Raw genomic sequence first — 23,481 nt, 5'->3', positions numbered from 1 at the left:
CGGTTTTCTAACATAGCAGCTTAAGCCAAAGATATTGATGATAGTGCCAAGCTCATGGCAATGCGATCTAGAATCACTGCAAGAGGTGAATTGTGGAAAGAACTCCAAAGTAAAGCAGTTAAGAACACCAGAGAATTCTTGACACGAGCTCAAGAATGGATAAACCTTGAGGAGATAGAGTCCACTATGGTAGGCAGGAACTAGTGGTGTTCCCATTCAGCCCATTAGAGTTGTAACCAACGTTGTAGCCCCAACTCAACCAATTGCCCATAACAACTAGGTGGGAAATAATAACAAAAGGAAAGGAAATAATGAAGGTGACCAGACAGGGTGCAAAAACAATAAATCTGGGGATAATTATACCTCAACTTTCACCTTGTACACCGACCTGATAGATACACGGGAAAATATCTACCTAACCAACTCAACTCACCTTCCATGGAAAAATCCCAAGCCCATGAAGAATCAGCGGGCTAAGAGAGAATCAGGCAAATTCTATTGTTACCATAGTAATATCGTCCACAACACAAACAGTTGTCTCCAGTTGAAGGATGAGATCGAGACTCTCATTCGGGTTGGGTCGTTAGCACATTATCCCCAGAATTGGGTAGCTCTTAACCAACAGGTCACGCAGAATCTACGAACCCACATGTGGCCCTTCTAGGTCCATAAAATCCCATCATCCCTCCTTCAGTTGAAGGGAAGGACATAGCTATAATCTCTGGTAGACCTCATTTGGCTGGCACAAGTAATGGGGCCTATAAGAGATGTATCCAGGAGATGAAAACCCACGATGGTGCGATATTTACTATCAAACAGCACCTACCAAAGCAACACAATACGGACAAACAACCCATCAATTTTATGGAAGAGGACACAAGTCATATCCAAATCCAACATAATGATCTACTGGTTATAACCATCCAACTGGCCAATAGAAGATTTCAGAGAATTCTGATTAACAATGGGAGCTTGATGAACGTGTTATTCAAGTCCACATTGGAGAAAATGGGACTCTCCCTTATGGATTTAAACGCCTCCTCCATAAATTTATATGGGTTCTCAGGAGAAGGATTGGCAGCTGTTGGGACGATAAAGCTCATGGTAACCATTGGTGATGAAACGTGAGCTTCTACAAAGGTGCTTGAGTTCATCGTTATTGATTACCCAACTACCTATAATGCCATCCTAGGGCCACCTGCTTTGATAGTCTTTGAAGCAATAACTTACATTCGCCACTTGACCATGAAATTCCCATCACTTACAGGGGTATGTATAGTAAGGGGGTCAGCTTGTTGCCAGAGAATGTTGTAGCATTTCTATGATGGTAAGAGCACAACCCAGACAACCCCGTGAAGCTTTAGAGGAAGAAGTAGCCTGCCTCCTGAAGTGTGTGTCCTGAAGTATCTGACCTGGATAGACAACCCCGTGCTAGTTCCAAAATCAAACGAAAAATGGAGAACCTGCATTGATTTCTCTGATATCAACAAGGCCTGCCCAGAGGATGGTTTTCCTTTGCCTAGAATCAATCAACTTGTAGATGCCACATGGTTAGTGCCTATTATTTCCTTCATGGTCACGAGCTCATGATAGACATCGAGGATATTTCTCAAAAACTCGACCAGGTACTTTTTCTATCATGCATTAAGATTTCTTTAAATCTTTACAACTTTGGAAGTTTCTTCCTGATCAAGGATTACTTCTTCCAGTTCCTCAAGAGCATGGAGCTCTGACTTATCCTCGCCTACTCGCGGGTCAATTTCTTCTAATTCAGTGATCTCGATCTCCATTACTTGAGGCTCTTCTGCTTCCGCAATGATCACCATTTCTTGCTGCCCAAGTTGCATTCTTCCCTTAATCCAGATGCTATAACATTCTCTGGCGCAAAGTTGATCTCCTCTAACCTTACATATTCCCATTGGTGTGGGGAATTACATGGCCAGATGGTGAACACAAGTTATGTCCTCGAAAGTTATTAAAGCAGTTCACCCTAAAATTGTGTTATAGGCAATCATACAATCTATAATAATAAACTCAAGCATCATCTTTGTGGTTCGAGCTTCATCACTGATTGACACCACAAGCTCGATTGTAACTATTGTCACTAGCCCTTCTCCTGAGAACCCATATATAGTTTTTGAGGAGTCTTCCAGATTCATAACTGAGAGTCTCATCTTTTCTAATGTGGACCTGAATAACACATTTACTGAGCTCCTATTGTCGAACAGAATTATATGAACTCTCCTTTTTACTAGAGGTGGGATGAGTGGATTTTCTGAGGTTGGAAAAGCCACATGTGGGTTTGGCAGGTTACCTGGAGTTGGCCATTGATTTGGTGCGGCCTGCTAGTTGGGAGCTACCCGATTTCGAGCATATTGTGATAACGGTCCAGCCTGAATCACTGTCTCAATTTTTTCCATCAATTAGCGACAGTCGTTTGTGGAGTGACCGATGTTGTTATGGAAACGAGAAAACTTTGTCGGATCTCTTTTAGCCATCTAATTCTTTATGGGCTAGGGCTTCTTCTAAGGGAGGCAAGCAGAGTTAGCCATGTATATATTTTCTCGGTTATATGTTAGATCAGTATACATGTATATATTTATCCCCTGTTTTATTTTTCTTTGACCTTGCTTGATCGCCCTCATTATTCTGCTTCCTCTTATTATTATTATTACATGCATGGTTGTTATGGGTAACTGGCTAAGCTGGTGCCACAACGTTTGCCACCACTCCAACAGGCTGAATAGGAGTACTACTAGTTCCCGCCATCGTGGACTCCGCCTCCTCGAGGTTAATCCATTCTTGAGCTTGAGCTAAGAATTCATTTGTGTTCTTAACCCCTTTTATTTGGATTTCTTTCCATAAATCTCCTCCTACGGTTATCCCATATCGCATTACTCGAGTTGTAATATTGGTGAACTAGTTTATGTAAGCCTTGAGAGACTCACCCGGTTGCTACTTTATATTGGCCAATGAATTGGCCTCCACTCGTGTCTCTTTGGCAGCTCGATATTACTTCTTGAAATTTGATGATAGCTAATTCCACAAGATGATTGTGTGCCTATTTAACTTGTCGAACCACATTTTGGCCATGCCAGTCAAAGTGGCTAGGATCAAAACACACCGTAGGACGACGATCACATTATGGACCCTCATCATGGTGTTGAAGGTCCCAATCTGATTAGAAGGATCGATAGTTCTATTGTAGGATGCCATATGTGGCATCTTGAAGCCCTACAAATATGGATATGTGACAATATAAGGAGAAAAGGGCTCAAACGCATCAGAGTTACAATAATCCTTATTTCTTTTTGACAGAAAGAGTCTCATATGTTCTTCCATTAAAGAAAGTCGTTCTTTGGTTGGATCCCTCACTTTCAGATTTTTTGGGACCTGGTTATTAGCTCCAAACTCAAGATGCACATTATCTGGATTATTATTCCTCTAAGCTTGAGCTCGGTTCATTGGAATGTTCCCATCATCACGCTTCATAGGAGGGTTTTCCCATGGCTAAGTGTAACTCAACTCATTGTCCAGAATTTGTTGTCTCTAATGTGAGTTTAAGTTCTCATGCAAGTTGGACTGAAGGTTAGTGCAGAAACTATGAGCAGAGTTGAGATGATCTCTCAGGTTAGGCTCTTGCATTGAAGAGTGAGTGTTGTGGACACTCTCCGACTTGTCTTCAGTAGAGTTTTTCCTCCAATAACTATCTTCATAAAAACTCACCACCCATTGATGAGGTCGGTGAGTCTGGTTTTTAACGTGAACTCAAATCCCAGTATTGCAAGATCGAGTGATGTAAGTAACCTCTCTGTGAGCATAGTTTCTTCGGTCATTTCCACGAAGAGACTTATTTCCTCAAGCTCGTGGGGGTGATGGAGCACAAAGGGGTAATGAATGGAGAATAGGTGATGGTGGATGCCTTATTGGTGAGGCCACCTGTCGTCCATCCAGTTGTGCTACCTGAGGTCACCCATTATCTACCTTGGTCTCCCTTTCTAGTGGTGGTCCATCTTCTAGACCCTAATTATTATAAAGGACTTGAGCTGGTGGATTCAGGGGAATCCATCTTTGTTTGTTTGCCTTGAATTGGTTCCAACTCGTACAAGTTGATCAGGTTGTCTCTTAAATACATGAGTAGTTTTCTCATTCATGGAGACATGAGCAGGTCGTTCATTCCTAGGAGTGTGTGCAGATCGATCATTTTTGGTTACTTGTTTCGATGGCACAGTTCTTGGAGTGGCAGTTCAAACTGCACAGCTAGCATTGGCACGAATGCTCCTACATGATCTACTCCCTTGAGACCCACTTGCCCTCTATCTAACGTTTGGATCTTGTCAATGCGCCTATTGGTGTAGGCGAGCTTACTCTTGAGCTCAACATTCTTCTGCTCGATCAACCATACATAATATGAAGAATGTGGATTCTCCTTGTGGGTTTGTGATGATGAACTGCCTGTATCTTGGTTGTTTCTAGTCTGGGTGATAACTCTATTGAAAATAGAGTTATTTAGCTCTTTTTGTGCATTGAATTAGTTTCGTTCTCAAGCATTTTTAGTTTATTTTTGTGACTTTTAATTAGTTTTGAATAAATATTTATTTTTATATTTTTATATTAGTTTTAATTAATTTTTAAATTATTTTTATTTAGTTTCCCATTAAGTAATTAATTTACCTAAATTATGTGTAATTTTGAAGATAGCTAAATTGACTTCAAATGCTAATTTTTTATGTAGGGATTTCAAGAATGCTACTACATTTTCTATAGCAAAATACACAACAAAGACTTTGAAAAAGATGATTTCAACACCATATAAATTACTTAATGATCCATAATCTAAAGGTGACATGGAGAGGTTCACAAGGACTGATTTAGGCTGGTTTTAAGTGATCCAAAGGAGGGGAATGGGCCTTGCATTTGATAGCAAAAGAAATTGGTCAAAAATAGGGTAGTTTCCCTAATTTGTGGTGCCCTAATTTTATAAAAAAGAGAATCCAACCACCATTTGAGAGGGAGCTGCCACTGTAGAGAGAAGAACACCCAAAAAATGAAGAAAAAGAAGAGGAAAAAATGGAGATAAGAACATAGCAACAAGGAGAAGGATAAGAAGGAAGAAAGACCACTTGGGACACCATTTTTGGGCTTAATTTCTTCTACCTTTTTTCTCATTTGCATTTGAATTTTAATTTTTATATCATGATTTAAACCATGGCTTAGTTTATTGTTCTTATTGTCTTGGTTTTAATCATGAGCTAAACACCCTGGGGTTGTTTTCCTAAATGCCTGGGCACTGAAGTGCCCTCTTGAGCAAGGCTAGCCGCTCGGAAGTCCATATGGTCAACAGGCCTTTCCAACTCGTCTTCACGTACTGACCTTCTGGTTACCACCATTGTTTCAAGGAATGATTATAGATGAAAAAACTAGAATCCTAATTATGCTCTCAATGAAAGCACTAATTTTTTTACGCAGTTTTTCTTCATCAGGGAATTAAGAAATTCGAGAATGAAGTTAGGTTTAATCTAAACCGTATAATGAAAACACAAAGAACTTTTACGTGGTTCAGTGGTTAAAAATTCACCTAGTCCACGAGTTTATATTATTTTTGTTTATCTCTTAAGAAATTGTTTATGAAAATTTCTACAAAGTTTTGATATCAAAACATCGATCCCTTTATCTGTCCATTCCCTCTCTATTTATAGGGGTTCAATGGTTAGATTTGGGTAACGTTCAATTTGAGTAACTTACAAGATTGGGTAACTGCCCAAATATACAAATAAACACATTAAATGTATTGATTGCCCAATATTATACGTGTGTCAGGCAAGGGTTACTCTCTATATTAATTATGCATATAACGTTCATGTGTCTTCAGGAAATTAGAGTCTGTGTATTCCATATGTTGGCAGAGAGTTGAATGCACACTTCATGAGCTAGAGGTTTTTGGGTGAGATTGATCTAAACATTGAGATGTTCGAGCAATGCTTATGCGACCTGAGGATTTGGTTAGATGATCTCCTTGATGTCTTGTCGACTTGTGCTTGACTCGAGCTACCTGTTTGGGAACTTGTATCATGTTCTTAGAACTATGAATAACTCCATTAAATGCTTGCCAACTATACTGCGAACATGACACATTAGCTCATATTTTTCAGGTACAACAATTTTTATATTAATAATTTTTAATCCCTAGCAACAGTGCCAAAAACTTGTCGTGTAATTTTCAATACTCAAGTATACGTAATTGTGAATAAGTACTATATCGATAAATATGAGTATGGTCCCATGGAGATTGATTATAAATTACCAACAATTAAGGACTATTTCACTTCGACTAATGAAATCTTTAATTTCACGAATGAAAATTTAATTAAAATAAAATTTGAACGAATCAAGAAAATAAATAACACAAATTAATTCAATGAGATGTAGACTAGGATAATTAGTTTCATCATCTATCCACTCTATTTTATCGTTAATTCAAAATTTTACCATTCTTCTTCCTATTGTGATAGCGGGTTCACTACATCAATTCATATTCTTTCTAAAACATATGAATCTCAACCTATATGTGAATTTTCTACATCTCTATGATAAATTCTAGCATATAGCATACATTAAGAACAAAAACCTTAAAAGCTACACAAAACATACAAGTATTCTCATCCAATATGCAATTTATGTATATTCAACTATAGCATAATTAATTCTCACTTCTCATATTTTGAATTGAAATCATAAATTTTGCAATAGATGTCCAATCAATTACAATCATTAGATATAAATTGAATAAATCACAATAAAGAAGAAGGAATCATAAAAACTGTATCAATTAATAATAGAGTATCAAGAGATTACATTAAAAACCTAGAAAAGATGTTTAGTTCATGTTCACCATAGCAATATCCATGAAAGTAAAGAAAAAGTCTATGTAAAAATAAAGAGAAGAAGAAAGAAAAACTAGTAATGGATTCAATGAAGCTCTCCATATGCCTCTCTATGATTCTCTGAGATTAGGGCTATGCAAACTTGACCTAAATTGTACCTAATTAGGTTCAAATAGTAATAATCAGGTTAAAATCTTGAAATTCCAAAACTTGCCTTCATAAATCGACAAAATCATGTTTTTGGACAACTGGCATGGTCGTTCCCACCACCTAGCACAGTCGCGCTAGTATTCTAAAAAAAGCCCCGAGATTACGTCTGATGCGGTCGCGCCACTCCCCTCCAAATGCAAGTTTTCCATTTTTTTTGTCTTTTTCTCGGGTTTCCGAGTATGTTTCAGTTCCAATTCGTTCCAAATTCTTCTAAACCTAAAATAACACAAATAAAAGTGTAAAACTGCACCAAACAACCATAAACTGCTAAAACACTAGCTAAACTAACACATTATAACAAGATTAAAACTCCCCATAATTTAGTTGTTGATTTAGGTGAAGCTTTTAAAGGAAGCCTCAGCTATTGATAAATTTGAATGGTGGAAGTTACCTCATCTAGTGTCGTTGTAAGGGGAAAAAAAGAAAGAATACTTTTATTGAAAGAGAAAATAAGGTAGATAGACAAATCGTATTTCAATAAAGTATAAACGATATAAAAGTAAATTCTAAAGATTAGATATATATGTATAATCTATCTATAACATATATAACATATTTAAAAGAGAATGTCTATTTTGTCATTTTTTATTGTTCATTGGCTCATCTTATTTTATTACTTTGATTTATTTTTCTTCTTGCTTTTAGATTTACATACATTTGTTATTGTTTTTACTCCATCTTTATGAGATTTGATGTACTTGATTAATTATATTTATTGTTGTTTATGTTTAGTTTTTATAAAGAAGTCTTACGTACCAAGTAGAAAGGATAAATGAAGATGATATATTTTGTAATTAACATAATTTCTCTAATTAATTATATTTAAATTGTTAAAAAACTTTGTATGTTTTTGTTCATGGCGTTTTTCGTCAACCAAAACTAAGAGCAATTAAGCCTTAATTAACAAACTAGGAAGAAAAGAAAAGAAAAGAGATTTTTTACGTGGTTCACTAGCTAACTTTACCTAGTCCACGAGTCACTATTATTAAGGTTTCTGCGTTAAAGCTTTGAAAGAAATTTCACAGAGTTTCTCAGTACAAGAATTGAGCTTGTTTTACAAATCATCGTTCTCAATAATTATAGATTGGGTTCCTTTCGAGCGTACACCACAATTCGAGCGGACACCTGAAATATTCATCCTAGTGGCCATCTTCCGATCTTTCGAAGTCAACTTTTGGTCATGATCCAGATCTTTCAAGGTAACTCCTTATTTCGAGCCAGACTGGTGATGTGGCACCAGCACTAATGGCATCTGGACATATAAATACATATTTATTCTTATTTCAATCATAACTTCAAACCCTATGTTTGCAAGCATACATTTTGAGGTGATTTAATCAGTCTCGAAATTTTTGGTATAACATTTTGCCCCCTAGAAAGGATCTGCTCAAACCCTGAGAGAGAAACTTTTGAAGTTCTAACTTGGTAAGCATGCCCACCTACCACACTCGAGTAGGTATACGTGTTGGCTTAAGAATGGGCAACTATAGTACTTAAATACTACACACTCTGCCCATGTATATTCAACTGATCAATTACCACCATTTTTGAGATTAAATGCGGTCCGTTGGAACATTAATGAATTTGGATTAATGGCCCTAATTACCCATCGGTTTCCACCTTTAGCCTATGTAAACCCTTCTCCTTTATTTCCATTCATTCTCATCTTCAAAAACCTTCGCATGTTTCCTTCCAAAAAAGGAAAACCAAACCTCTCTCAGTTTCTCGATTATCCTCCATTCTATAAGGAGTCTCTGAGAATCTCTTTATACAAGATCTTTCAATCCTCATCACAGTTTCACCACCAATTGCATTCGTGTAAGTTTTTAGTTATCTTCTCTTCTTCTTCTTTTTTATCGATATGCCACCTGCAAAAATATTTTTTATTTTTGCTATTCTTGAGGTGTTCTTGAGGATTTTGAAGAGAATCTGGTATTTATATCTTTTTTGAATGGAAGTTTCACCATAAATTTTTTTTTTCGTTAAAAGGACACAGGTTATAGGTTTCGTGTAGTATAAGAAATAGAGTTTTAGAATTAGGGTTTCCTTTCACACAAACCGATGATAAACCTTTTTTTGGATAACTGCCCATTTTCCCTAGGAAATAGGGACAACCCAAAATGGAAATTAACCACCCACCACAGGTGGGCTCACCTCGATGCTTCGAGCCTATAATGGCCTGAATTATTTGAGGTAAACACCTCGTTATTTCGAGCCCATTTTGGCTTGATTTTTTTAGATAAGTTTATCAAATTATTTTTCTCTTCTTGTTTAAGTAATGGGCCTTCACTGTTTCATTTATTGTTAGATGATGCAATCTTCCGATTAGAATTGGTGGGGGCCTAACTACGCAATACCCTATCTTACTCCCTCTCCCCGAGCTGAGTCTCCTTTTTTGTGGAACCAAAGACTCAATTGCGAGCATGAAGACTTCAGTGCTCATTTTCGATGTCAGATTGTTGAGGTCCAAGAGGGAAAAAGGAGAAAGCTCTGATTGGTCGTTCATCCCGAGACTGATTCTTTTCCTCGTCCTATACCTTTGAATCATGCCCTCACAGTTACTATTGAATTTCACCCAAATGAGTTCTCCTTCAAACTAATGGAGAGCTCTTTGAGCTGTCCCTCTCAATCCTCTTCTACCCCAGCTCCACCTAAAGCATCTTCCCTCCCCTCCTCCAATTGTGAGTTCTTAGAGGCCAATTTTTACGAGAGCTCGATAAAAATAACCAGACATGTTTCAGATATACCGTGTTCCCATGGCCTCAAACTTTCCACCAAGCCAGTATGTCAATATCCAACACTTGAGGATAGAAGCAGTTATGCCCCGGGCAAGGATAAACCCGATCGAATTTACAAGCTTGTGGCTTGGAGTCATGAGCATATGAAGGTTGGGGCATTATTTCCCTTGTATGACTACTTCAAGAAGTTTACCAACTGGGTCAGTATTGCCCCATTCCAGTTGCAATCAAACTCTTATAGAGTTTTAGCAGCACTGAATTCAGTGTACCACGAGATGAAGTAAGAGGGGCCCTTGACATATGAGATTCTATATCTCTTTTGCCTTAAATCAACCCATATCGTTCTCGAGGCGGCGGTGGGTTTTATTATCTGTCGAGCTAGCCAAGAGAAAGTAAGCTCTTCGAGGACATCCCCAATCATCTTCAAAACTTCAAAAAATAGTTCTTCTGGACAAATGGTCTAGATCCATCCAAATTCTACTCTTTCATCAGATTCGTAAGTGTTTGTCTTAGCGTCTTAAGACTTTAGCTTTAATCCTTTTAGTTCAAGCATTTATCTGTCTATTTTAACGTAGCAAATTTTGACTGTCCTGAGCATACTATGGAGATGGTAAATAGGCGAGATCAAATTTCTACACTCCCATAAGACAAGCGATCATTGAATTACTTGCTTCATGAGTACAAACTCTGCCTGTGTGGTTTTCTCGGCAAAGGCGACACCACAGATGACAACGAGATCTGAAAATAGGCCTCATGGGAGGAAGTCACAGTTGCCACTTCCTCTAATCCTCCTAAAAGAAGAGGAAAGTGGGTTTGAGCTCAATGCCTACTGAGCAATCTAGCTCAGGGAATGAAGCTCAAGACAAGGCATCCTTGAGCTCGACTGAAGGAGGTAAAGTAATCCTTGTCTCCCACACTTCTAACACAGGAGCCCAATTATTTTAAGACCCTGAAAATAATTTCATGACTTGGTCAGAGATAGAATTTATAGTACATAGAGACAATAGCTTTTTATCATAATTTCAAACTATGTATTGTATAAATAAAGTGTGAAAAGGTCTAGGGACTCAATACGACTTGAATGACTAGTGTAATTTTTCTGAGCTGGCTCCCACATTTCGAAGTGAAGGATCGGGATTAGCTGAAGAACGTTCCCAAGTCATCGACATATCCTTGGATGACTTTTCATTTGATTCTTTATCTTTCAATTAGGTTCCCATCTTTATACTACAAAGAAAAAATTTATTACAAGTATTTATACATGACACTTATTACATTTTTCTTCATTTTCAGGCGATGTGGACTCTAACCTCAACAACCTCCTCACAAAACCTCTAAAGCTCGGGGCACGAAGCAAGGTAAGGTCTCGTCAAAGAAAGAAAATTCTCCACCACCTCCTCCTAAAGTGGCCAGGGTTACTGAGGACCCTCCTACGCACGAAATTTAATCAACCTCAGGGTAGATACCCCCTCTAGTTACCTCGGGGCCACCTCATGTTATCTCGGGGCCTCCTATTTTTTCCAGTGATCAAGTTCTTATTGCCTCAGGGCAATTTTTCCTCCTATACCCTAAGAAAAGATTTCTTCTCCCCCTCCTAGAAAAATCCCTTCCACTGACAAGAGGAAAAAGGTTGCATACTCCTCAAAGTCTGAATCTGCAAACGCTCCAACCCTGGTCTGGAAGTTCTCAATCTCCACTCATGAGAGAAAATTCATCTTGGCCAACGCAGCTAGCACCTCCGAAGCTAAACTTGAGTCGGGTGCTTTGACTCGAGTGGGTCGAATCTATATCAACCTCTAAGACTCGGACTGTGAGATTTTGAAGAGTGTCAACTCCACCTCAATTTTTTATAAGGACAAGGAGTTGATAGCCTCGGTGAGTGTCGCCAAGCTCGAAACCTTTTATAATTTACTTGATTTGCCTTCATTTTTTGCTAACACTTTGCATGTTCAGGGTCTTCTCAGCCTCCATCTCCAAAACCATCTCCTGATTACTCAGGTGGCAGTTAATCATAAGTTCGCATGTGAAGAAAAATCTTCTCAAACTAAAGCAGAAGATGCCCTCAAGGCCACCAAGGGCAAGTTGGAAAATCATCTCCCTATAGCCACGCGAGCTTGGTTGAGGTTGAGGTTGAGGTTGAGGTTGAGCGTCATAATGTCGAGCTTGATCGAAAAAAGGTTGAGCTTGATAACACAAAGGTTGAGCTCGATCATGTGAAAGTCAAGGAAAAAACTAAAATATTCGAGTTCAACACTCAAACATTAAAGCTCAAGCGCCTGCGAAGCTAAACGCCTAGCCCGAGGAGGAGAAAAAGGCCACCTTCGACGTGATGGAGGAAGAAAAGGCTTGCCTCCTTCTTGGAAAGACACTTCAACCGACATGGCCATGTACAGAATATGGACCATGAACCCTGACATTGACATCTCCTTCTTGGAGGACAAGGAGGAAGCTTTCTTGGAAAAATGACGAGCTCGCCTTGGAGTAAAGGAGGCTGCAAAAGTCGCGACTCAGGAGGCGAGGACTGGGGAGGAGCAAGGAGATAAGGTGGATTCAGGGGCCATGCAGCCATGGTTTTATTTGATTTTTTTATAAGGGTCTCGACCCTAAATTTGGGTTGTAAATATTTGATTCCCTTATAGTTCGAGACAATATATAGTTTGAGACAATATATAGTTCGAATTTTTTAGCTATATTACTTTCTTATTCTAAAGTAGTTTTTTTATTTTGAGAACAATTTATTGCTAACTTATAAATATCTACTTTCTTTCTGCCTTTATAATTGAATGCCTAAATTTACAGTAATGAAAATTTTCAAGCTTACAATATTTATAATAGTTATAATGCTTGTTTATCCAAACAAGTAATATTGAACTTATTATGTGCTTCTATACTTGTCATGCATAGTTTATGTTCATAATTACGCCTGAATTCGAACTTGTTAAAACAAGTTCGACTATTTCAAATTTTCTTCACAAAAATTTGTAGTAACGTTTAAGATTAACTCAGTTATTGAACTTGCTCAAAAAAATTCCAAGTTATTTCCAACTCAAACTTTATCAGTTGGTTAGTCCATGGTTACGAAAATGTGCAAGGTTATTCCCTTGCATCTATGTTTCCATTATTTTTATATTTTTTCAAGCTCATGGTATGGTTATTTCCTACCATATATGCCCCCTTTAACACCTAAGATTGTGATCTTAGGTTGTTTTGTTGAGTAGCGAGCAAAAAATTAACAAATAAAATGAAAATGGGAATAAATATGATTTCAATAATATCATTCAAATAAATACATCATTTTTTTACAAAATAATAAACATCTTCCAAAATCTATTGATAATATGGTTGTATATATTCACCATTCCAAGTTCGCGGGTCCAATTCTCCACTCAATTGAGCCAGCTTATAAACTCATGGTCAGATGACTGATTCCATGAGATATGACCCTTCCCAATTCAGCCCGAGCACACCTGCTGGTGGATCTTTTGTATCCAAAAATACCCATCGAAGCACTAAATCTCCCTCTCTGAAATGACTATCTCAAACTCATTTATTAAAGTACCTTGTGGCACGTTGTTAGTACGATGAAATGACTGATTCCATGAGATATGAATATCTCCCTCTCTATACACCTCGTGTCGCAGCGTCGTCACTTTGACCTCAATTGGCAACATTGCTTCATAGTCATAGGCTAGTGAGAATGATGTATGCCTTGTCAAGGTTCAAGTTGTCATTCTATATTCCCATAGTACATGTGGTAGTTCATCAGGCCATTTTTCTTTTGCTTCTTTGAACTATTTTTTTTATAGAACTTTTCAAAGTCTTATTCACAGCTTCTACTTGTCCATTCATCTGTGGGTGCGCCACAAAGGAAAATTTTTTATAAGCTCACTTTCTTACATAACTGTGTAAACATATCTCTATCAAACTAAGTTCCATTATCAGATACAATCTTCCTTGGGATCCCGTTTCGACACGCAATATTTTTTACCACGAAATTTAGGACCTTTTTTGAGGTGAATGCAGCTAGTGGCTCAGCTTTGGTCTACATTGTGAAGTAATCGACTGTGACCACGACATACTTAACTCCACCTTGCCCCATTGGTAATGATCCTATGAGGTCTATGCCTTATACTGCAAACGGCCACAGAGAATTTAACATTGTGAGCTCGAACTATTGACGCAAACCGCTGGCATTTATCACATTGTTTAGCATATGCAAATGCATCAACTTTCAATGTGCGCCAAAAATATCCTTGTCTTATTATTATTAATTTTTTTTTTTTGAAAGGCTATACCCTCTGCATGATCTCCACAAAATCCTTCATGGATTTCTTCAAGGATTCTTTTTGCTTCAAGTGGGGCTACACAATGTAACAATGACATGGAATAACTTCTTCGATACAACTTCCCTTCCAATATTGTATATCTTTGGATCTTGTGTAGTAACTTTCAAGCCTTATTCCGATCTTTAGGTAGACTGTCGGTTTCAAGGTAGCCAATTATAGGTGTCATCCATGTTGGTTGTGTATCGATCATTTCGACATCAACCGATTCTATCTCTAAAATACTAGGTTGTGGTAAGAATTCCATGGGAACCACATTGAGTGTGTTAGCTTCCCTATTTTTTGCAAGTCGAGCCAATGCATCAACATTCGAGTTTTGTTCTCTTGGAACTTGTTCGATCATGTATTATTCAAAATGCTTGAGCGCGGCTTTGACTTTTTCTAGGTATGCTACCATTTTTGTCCCTCGAGCTTGATATTCACATCGTACTTGGTTGCCACGAGCTGGGAGTCACTATAGTAGTGTGTGGCCTTGGCTTTTAGTTCACGAGCCACTCAAATCCCTGCTAGTAACGCTTCATATTCTACCTCGTTATTTGACGCATCAAATCCAAATCTCAACACATAATGAAATATATGTCCTCTGGGGGTTATGAGTATAATCCCTACCCCCCAATCCGTTCTCATTCGATGACCCATCAATGTAAAGTTTCCACAGCTCTCGAGCTGGGGTTAGTACTTCCTCGTTGGTTATGCCGGTGCATTCAAATATAAATTCAGCTAATGCTTGGCCCTTTATCATCATTCTCAGGCGATAGGATATCTCAAATTTCCCGAGTTCAACTGTGCACTTTAATATCCAACCTGATGCTTCTGGTTTTGCCAATATTTTTCTCAAAGGTTAATCAGTAAGCACATGTATGGGGTGCGCTTGGAAGTAAGGTCGTAACTTCTGTGAGGAGTGTGCCAAACATAGTGCAAGCTTCTCCACTAGAGGATGTCATAATTCAACTCGTAATAGCCTTTTACTGACATAATATGATGTCCTTTGTACTTTTTTTTCCTCTCGAACTAATGCGATGCTAAGTCGTGGTGGTCGAGCAAGATTCATATGTACACGCCGCCACCGAAGCTCTCCAACTCATGGCTAGTCCAGCTTCCCTTTTCTCTTACCTACAGCACATAGCACCCGTGAGCCAAGGCTTGGCAAGAAATCTTAAACATTCTCATAAGCAGTTAATAGCATATTACATAATCGTAATTAGCATGCCTAGCGGTAATAACCCTACTCATGCATGCATTCAATCCAGATAAGTGACTATACAGTCACGTCGGGGCCCGTTGCCCTAGGATAAGTGACTGTAGAGTCACCCTGGTGCCCATTTCCTTATCCTCTATATAACCAGCCTTAAAGCTGGCCAAGTGTACCTGGTGATTTATTTTCTTAGCGACCATAGGGTCAGTCAAGAGTATACCACGCTCCTGGATAGGCCTAACCAATTCAACTTGCACCCAGCACGCTATTGTCACCTATGACGTATAAGTCAAGCCTTTCAATCATGTAAAATATATAAGCATACATTATATATTACAAATATGCACTACACAATTAACATGTCTAATAAAACAGTCCAAGCATGGTCATAACCATGTTCAATAACCAGGTCAAGCTCTAATCACATACTGTGTGTATTTTTCTTATCTCTGGTCCAAGCACTGGATAGATAAAAACAACCCTCAAGCATGATCTTGTCTCAAGCCCTAGCGGTAACCTAGTCACAACCATAAATAATATCCTCATTATGATTCAATCCCATAAACAAACTTTGAGACCGATTTTGTGCCCTCGGGACCTCCAATTCCACCCAATGAGGTGGGAGAATCATCCTCTGAGCCCCCAAGTTCTTCCCAAGCTCTAAAAATGAGGCTTTCTAAAATTGACATAGGGCAGGGGCACCCAAACAAGTCAGGGAGCTCCCAGGAACTCCCTTGCATAGTGCAGGGGCGCCCAGAACAAGGGTAGGGCCACCCAAGCAAGTGAGAAAGCCCCTGAATCCCTCCCCTGCTTAGCATAGAGACGACTAGACCCAGGGTAGGGGCGCCACCTCGGAAACCCAGAATTTTGGATTGCGTTTTCTACAATTCCTTCGACCCAAACTCGCCCCAATCCGATCTAAGCCCTCAAAAATCACCAAACCAAGTTTCCATACCAAATTTTTGATCTCCAAACACCTTATACAACTTAGATAATCAAAACCCAACCATATTAGACCACACAAACACACTTAAAACCAAGCTGAACATAACTTACCATTGTTGAGTTTCAAACTCAACTTAAGCTTCAAATTCTAAAATTTCAACTTTTAAACATAATTTTCCAGGAGTAACAAGTATCAAAATCAATTTATAAACCACTTTCCATCATCAATTTAACCTTTAAACCATCCTAAGGGCACCAACTGTGAATTTGAAAATCAAAACCCCATCTATTCTTAAGAACACCAAGAGCACATCAAGAACAAACAAGAGAGGTTACCTCTAAGATGGATTTCAAATTTCCCTTGACCACAGAATACTCCTAGCTAGAGCTACCCTTTGTCCTTGAGTGCAAAAATCTTCCTAGAATCCTTAAAGTGCTAGAGCTTGATCTTGGCTTCCAAACTTCCAAGCCTTGGCTTGCTTCTAAGGTTTCAAGACAATTCCAAAGGAGAGAGATAAGAGAATAACGTGTAAGTCCTAAAGTGTTCAATACTTGATTCATTTGACTCAGCTTAATAGCCAAAAGTCCCTTTTTCCCTCACTCCATAATTTATTTCCAAAGCATCCCAAGGGAAAAATAGTCATTTTACCCTAATTTCCCATTAACCTCAAGTTATACCATAAATTTTGAATTAACTCCATTAAACCAAATACTCACCAAATTAATTCTCATTAACCAATAAACCCCGGTAATTCGTCAAATTACGAAAATATCCGTAAGCTACTCCCGAGCCAGGTATTTAATCCCGTTGTGACTTTTCTGCTAAATTGCTCACTAGGATCGCCTCATGTCGAATATCACAAATATATCCACATAATAATGTGGTCTCAATCACAAATCACATATATTTACAAATATATCATTAATTGGTCGAAATTATGAAAATACCCTTCTAATAAGAAACGGGCCCACGTGCATATTTAATACACTTAAACATTCATAACAGTCGTATCATAATATAACTCATATAATCATGAATATAATCATAAACATGCACATAATATCACATAATTAATCCAATTATTGCCCTCCTACCCCTCTAATCAAGATACTAAGCCTGATTAGCAAATTTGAGATGTTACAGAAACTGTAACAAGTATCTCGCTGAGCTGAAAAAGAAAGGATAATCTGATTTGCTTTTACTTGAAGGTAGTATATTCGAAGACAATATGTCATCCTGAATCATTGATTCAAGAGCCACTAACCATGTTTGTTCTTCTATGCAGATACTTGGGGAACGTGTTGATGGCGATGTGACCATGCGAGTTGGAAGTGGAGCGCTTGTGCAACAAGAGCATTAGGAACAATCCATTTATTTTTTGGGAATAATTTTCTTGCTTTGAATAATGTTTATTTTGTTTTGGTTTTAATATAAATTTAGTTTCATTCTCTTTGTTGCATGAATAGAATTTTGATATTTCTTTTAATAATAATATGATTGTAGTTTTGAAGGATGGTTTCAATATTTGTGAGGCTACACAAACAAATGGATTGTATATGCTCAAATAAATGAGCGATTGCTTAATAATTCTACGTTATTTAATGTAGCTAATCCTAAAATAACAAAAGACAAAAAAAATTCCAAAGAGGATGACACATATTTATGACATCTAAAATTAGGTCATATTTGTTGAGATTAGTGCATTTTAAAGCATATGTATTGAACAATGTTTTATGAAATAAATTTTTAAATATATTTTTTGTTTATTATTACTATTAGAATAATATTATGTGCATATCATAAAAATCACAAATTCATTATTGTGACTACAATCTTGTATTGGTAGGAGAGGATTAAGACTGTAGGGAATGAATTTAAACAGTTCACGGTAAAATAAAGTTATATGGAATCTTTGGATTAATTACTGTAAGTACGGTTCACTATTATTATGAATACATGTAATCTAAATCCAGATTACTAATGTAGTAGGGCATCTTAGTGGAGGTACTTTGTATAAAGTGGCTATACATGAACAAGACCCGATATGCTATTAATACTTAATAATATTGTTTACTTTATAAGTATTAATTTAACTTATCAATAAGATGATCATACACAAATTGATCTTAATCCTAAAGTTATTATAAACTCATGTTTATGTCATATGAGTTCTTTGATTCACTCGTTATGGTTTGTCAGAATGATCATGCTGGAAACTTTTGTTTTGGGAACTCATTGATGTAGATGGTTGGGGACATAATATACAGATATGGAATCTATAACTTTCCACGAGGAATTGAATAATGGTTCTCTTAAGGGTTGACTTTTTGAACTGAAAGGTTATTGTGCTCAAATTCATAAATCAGTTTATGAATTAACCTTCACTAGTAAAGTTAATGGTACTTAAGGAAACTATATATAATTAAAAAGGTTAAACAGTAATTAATTCCTACTTTAATTATGAACCATTAATAGAGGATTGAATTGTATGTAGTGATTAAATCAATTGACACTTTTATGTTTAAAAGTACTCAATAAATATATGTTTGTAATTACAAGAGTGCATTCTCATATTTTTAGTAGAATAATATTGAGATTAATAAATTAAGTTTATTATATTAAAGAGTTTTAATTAATAATCTAAATTTTTTAGAGCTTGGAGCTATAGGTCCATGAGTCCCCAAGATGGCCCCATCAACATTATTCAAGGTAAGAGTGGAAATTGGGAAAAATCAAGAAAATGACATATGTGGACGAAATTTGTTCTTCACGGTCAAATATGTAATTGAGACAAACTATTGATGTGGCAATTTTCTAAATTGACATTTTAATTAAAGCAATTTTTGAAATTAATTTTTTAAATAAAATGGGAATTTCAAAATTAGTATTTAAATATATGAATAATTATTTTTAAATTAATTAATTTTATTTATTTAAATAAATGTGTAAAAAGATATTTCTAATAATTCAAATTAGTTTTGAATTTGAATTAATATTTATTCTTTAATTAATCTAATAAGATAAGTTATCAGGTTTAGATATTTTTGAATAAATAAATTATTAAATATAATTACAAGAAAATTGGTTGTAACACATCCCTAAATATAGGAATGTTACACGCCAACTACAATCTAGATATTGTAGTTGGCGTGTACACTATGTAATAGATCAAGATTGGATCTTGATATTTTTCTTTTATTTATTTAATAATAATAGATTTATAATTTGAATTATAAATTTTGAATTTAAGTAATATTTTATATAAATCTATTAGGAATATAGTTTTCATAAAAAAAAAATACGTAACATCCAAAATATTCTAGAGAGAGAAAATATAACGTAAATTTTTCCTATCCCAGAAATATGTCTCAAAACTCTGTCTCAGACCTAATATTCCAAGATCTCATGTGTTGAGAATATATTGTGAATGAGAAAATTTTCTACCATTACTCTACGTGCCCACACACGGCTTGAGGTGTAGAAATACATCTTGGAAGATCTTGGTCTGAGTATTTACATAACTGCTTTGGATTGGATGTTCGTATGAGATACAAAAAGATAGCAAAGATTCATGATAATTCTGCAACTGGTAAACCCTCATCTTTTTATTTATTTACGATTAATGTTTTTCATATTAATGGATCCAATTATTTAAAGATTGTTTAAATGATTTTTTTAAATCTCTGGGCCCAACACCCTATGCTTTCCACTGCGAATATGGTATACCAATTATCAACAATTGGTACCAGAGAGGTCATTAATCTCTGTGTGCATTAATTGTTGTGTGGGTTTAATATGCATTCTTATATTATTGTAATATGTGATGAATGGATGGATGTTTATTTTGATGAATGTTTGTTCTTAAGAGTCGTTAATTATATGGTATTTTGGGTTTAGGAATTATTCTTATTTTTCTTGATCTAAAAAATGTAAGCCACATGGGGCATAGGATTTATTGTAAATTTTATTTTATGCATTTGAAACTAACTAAAAAAAGTTTGTAGTCCCAAGCCCCTAGTGCCCTCTCGGCACATGCTGCCCCACGTCACCTGGTGCCCAACCGACCTCGGCCCACGCCTGCTTGGTGTCTCGAGCCCCGTGCGTGCCCACCTATTGTCCTGAGCTCCTCGCACGCGCCTGCCTAGTGTCCTTCCACTACAAGAAAATGGGGTCTTTACCTACCAATTGTAAGTGTAGGTAAAACTATCCTAATGGTGGGTAATATGGTTTACCTACCAATATTGAATTGGTAGAGATTGGTAGGTAAAAGTTAGTGGGGAAAGAGTCTTTACCTACACTTATTAACACTAGTAGGTAAAAGAATTAATGGACCCCACTAAATTATAAATCAATTGATGAGTCATCAGATGACGTGTTTGATGACATGGCATCCTACGTGTATGCTGACATGGTTTTTGTAGTTTTACGTGTCTGATGACGTGGCATCAAATGTGGCATCATATGTGGCATCCTACGTGGCATTCTGTGTGGCATCATATGTGGCATCCTACGTGGTGTCATTTTATTAGCCCACATAGCATTATTTTATTGGTTTGTTACACAATTTATATTTTGTTCAAATTTAATGGTTATGTGTAGGTAAAAGATAATAACAGTTATTTATAAATGTTATATATTAGAAATAAACTAGAAAAAAACCATTCAATAATAAAATGTTTAATGCTAAAATTCTTTATAATGTTCAATACTAAAATAATTCATAAAGTTATCATTTTAAGGTTACCCCTACCAAAATAAAAAAAAAATTCATAAAGTTCATTCCTTAGTAAATTAATGTAAATAAACTAAGAATCATCTTGTGACTCCCGAACTGAAATAGATGGCAACTCTCTTAAATTTGCATCTGAAGCTTGGTCTGTTGGAGGTGGTGGAGGCGGTGCCATCAAATTGTTATGACGAAGTATATCCACAACTACACTAAGTTGTTCGTTAGCAGCATTAAGGCAGGAAGTTGTATCATTAAGTCGTTCAACTAACTCTTCATAAGTTGGTCGATTAAACACAATGACCCTTCCAAGCTTTTCTCATTTGTTCATCAATGCATTTTTTAGTTGTCTCATCATTCAAGTTGATGTCAAAATGTTCCTATAACATAAAACAATATTAATTATAAATATTACAAATATAAATGTAATATTGTGAAATGACTTACCAAAAGATAGTGTCGCAATGGAGCTCTCACATATCACTATTATTGTTAATTTTGTCTGCAACAACATGACAAAGTTTGATAATATTTTTTGCAATCTCATATCCAGGAGCAGTTTTCCCTCCAATTATGCAGACACGTGGTACAACCTTCCTCCTGTCACTCTCATTCATAGTTTGGAAAGGGAAGAACCAACTATTAGCTACTTACTAGAAAATACTTATACCCCAAAAAGGAAAAAGAAAAAAGAAAAAAAGAGAAGATAATACATTAGTATACAGATCCAATTAATTGCACTACTTACACTTGTAATAATCATTTATACAAGTGATCATTAACTGACACAAGATTTAATTATGCGAATTCCAAATGGTGTTAGAATAATGTATTCCCAACAATTAGCATGTAGTGAAAGAAGGAAAAAGAGAGATCCACGGTACTGCAGACAAATCATTTGATAGCTATAGAAAACTATGACCACTTCAATGACACTTAACAATGATAAGAAGAAAGAGGCTTGAAAAGTTGCAGGAAATAAGTATGCATGAGTAAAGGCAGTAACAAGACCTTGTAATTTTTTATCCAGACCTTTAAACCACTCAGCCCTTCAATGTATTCTGCAAGCCTCATTTTATTAACCCTCCTAACCTACAATGTGAAATTTCCAGAACATGTTAACACATTACTTTTGCATCAATGCTCGTGATCTTAGCTAGAAGGTACCATCTTCCATTCTTGCTGCAGATCTGCATCTGTCGCACATTCTCGGAGGCCAGTCAGAAGATCAACATTGCGAATCCAAGCTTCTGTTCCAAGCCATTTTGTGATAAGATCACAAAGACTGGGATTGCTTACTACAATCCATCGTCGCTGACAAAAACACAAGAGCAGATCAATACAATCACAGATCATTAATTTTTCCTGTATAATTTCAATGAGATGCTTTCAACCAATATGTAAAATGAATAAGGTGCGATGTCTTTTCTACCTGAGTTACACCATTTGTCTTGTACCGAAATTTCTTAGGCCACAGCTCATAGAAGTCCTTTTGAGATATAGAGGAGTCAGGTGAGTTCATCAAATGTTCTCAAATAATTAATTTGAAAGAAAAAATGACACATTACAATACCTTGAACACCTTGGTCTTTAATAACTCAAAATGTACTTTTGAAACACCATTTACATTATGGGAACAAACAATTGATAGGTTCGCTGCCCGAATACTCTGTCAAATCTAACGATAATCGATTTTACCAAATAATAGATGTATATATGTAAAGAGTATCTTAAGAATATACAGTTAACCAATCAGATTACAATCTACAAAAGAGTGAGACACTCTTTTCTCACTCTTTTGTGGAGCACATTCATCCTCCTCTAATACTGTCTCTTTTAAAAATATTCAACAAAATCATGATATTGGATTTTGCCTGACAAGAGAAAAGCAGATAAATGGAGAGCTGCAAAAAATTTATAAAATGAACATGAAGAAGAAATGATGCAGAATTAAGTAAAACTTAATAATTATTTTTTGAATTTCCTATTAATATATTATTTATTTGTATGTAACTTAATTTAATTTTATGTCTGAACTTAAAAACAAATAGTTATTTTGAAATGTTTTAAGGTAGTTTCTTTTGTTTTCTAAATTTTGATTGATTTAATTTTAATAAACTATTTAAGGCTAATTTATTTTTTAAAATGAATATGTGTTATTATGAATTAAATTATTGTAATAATACTTTATAGTTTTCCGAAAAATAAATAGTAGTTAATTATTTTATTGTTTTAATAGCTGAAATAAAACGTATTATTACAGTTAAATTGCTTGATTCCTTTAGAGATATCTCCATATAAAATTGAAATTGTAAAAACTAGATTTTAAAAGACATTTTGTGAAATATTTGAATAGAAGTTTAATATCCAAAGTTGTTGATCCAAATTATGACTGAACTTAAAAACGCAAAATTATTTTGGTGTGTGTTAGTGAGATTT

The 23,481-nt window shown here is 36.1% G+C and overlaps 1 long non-coding RNA gene across 1 annotated transcript; it reads right to left on the bottom strand.

The window, feature by feature from the left end:
• Positions 1-20,841: 20,841 nt before the first annotated feature.
• On the bottom strand, positions 20,842-22,716 carry LOC133789890 (uncharacterized). Its single transcript, XR_009873767.1, has 4 exons — positions 22,616-22,716; positions 22,475-22,531; positions 21,490-22,356; positions 20,842-21,422 (listed from the first exon to the last, which is right to left on the bottom strand). It is a non-coding gene; the product is annotated as an uncharacterized LOC133789890 (long non-coding RNA).
• Positions 22,717-23,481: the final 765 nt, after the last annotated feature.

Source organism: Humulus lupulus, chromosome 7 (assembly GCF_963169125.1).
Source record: "Humulus lupulus chromosome 7, drHumLupu1.1, whole genome shotgun sequence".
NCBI lineage: Eukaryota > Viridiplantae > Streptophyta > Magnoliopsida > Rosales > Cannabaceae > Humulus > Humulus lupulus.
The sequence above is the reverse complement of the archived record's forward strand: the minus strand, read 5'-3'. Positions and strand labels throughout refer to the sequence as shown.